Consider the following 1,486-nt stretch of genomic DNA (forward strand, 5'->3'; position numbering starts at 1 on the left):
ATATATATATATACGACGGGCTTCTTTCAGTTTCCGTCTACCAAATCCACTCACAAGGCTTTGGTCGGCCCTAGGCTATAGTAGAAGACACTTGCCCAAGATGCCACGCAGTGGGACTGAACCCAGAACCATGTGGTTGGTAAGCAAGCTACTTACCACACAGATATATATAATACTAACAAATGCACCAATCCTTTGGATGGTTAAAGTTGCTTTGGTGGTATTTTTCACCAAATAATTGAACTACTGAGAAGGTTTAGGAGTAGCATGGCAATCTGTTTCTGATTAACCTTGGGAACAGAAAATCAAATTGAAGGCTTGTTATTGTGGAGGTCATTGTACTTCAATGATCATAGAACATATAAATTTGCAAGTGATGCAAAGTAGAGCTACTGAAGTGTTTTGGAAGTAGATTAGGGATAATGACTACAAAATATAATTGTTTTACATGAAAGTGAAATTTCCTGTCAGAAACAGCCACATACATGGTATAATGAAATTGAAGGAAGATGTTGAAACTTCCCCTCTGTGAGTTTATTTTATTCAACAGCAAAGGGAGCTATTTTTTCAGAGAGATAAGCTTACAAAAGCCCCTTTATTCTGTCTTTCCACATAGCCTGTGCATAAACTAACAGGTGAATGCTGCATAAAGTTAAATTGGTATGGAGCTTTCTGAAAGATACATATAGCTTTCACTAGTGGAAGCAAAACTCTTATTTAAAGGTTGATTGTTTGGGACAAAGCATATGAGATTGTTTAAAAAAGGCTAGAATGACAATGCTAAAATGTATTTGAAACAATGGACAACAGTTGAAATATCATAATGGATGGGTAAAGTGAAACAACGCATTGGTAGGTAAACAAAGGAATCAACTAATAGAAGAGAGGGAAGGGAACATCACCTTTCAAGTAACTCAGAATAGGTAAAGGTAAGCTTGCCAAAGTTTAATGCAGTTTAAATATGGGGATTAAGATTGTTTAATATTTGATATTCAATGCGTACAGTGTTCCTAGTCAATTTAATCCCCACGACAGGTGGACAGTCGAAATAAATGGACAAAATCCTTTCACTTTTATAACAAGATTAAAAAAGTATGGAAGACCCTACATACAAAACAACTATGTCCATTTAGGTCCATTTACTCGGGAGCTCTGGGTAAAATGTTTAGCGCATGACCATTCTTGGGACATAAATAATGTGTGTGTAAAGTTTGGTGAAAATCAGTTGAGAATTGTGGAAAAATATGCGTTAGTCATTATACACACACCTACTGTGATTTGTACATACTAGATCAATAGTGATAAGAAGAACAGAGATTTTTCACATCCATAATTTTATTTAACAGTTATTTACAGCATAGGTCCCGTAAAGATGTTATAAATAGCTGTTAAATAAAATCATAAATGTGAAAAATTTCCGTTCTCTTTATCATTGTTAATACTATTACTTACTCTATGAAAAATATGCAGTCCTGAGCAGGATACT

The sequence above is a fragment of the Octopus bimaculoides genome, chromosome 7 (assembly GCF_001194135.2).
Source record: "Octopus bimaculoides isolate UCB-OBI-ISO-001 chromosome 7, ASM119413v2, whole genome shotgun sequence".
Classification (NCBI taxonomy): domain Eukaryota; kingdom Metazoa; phylum Mollusca; class Cephalopoda; order Octopoda; family Octopodidae; genus Octopus; species Octopus bimaculoides.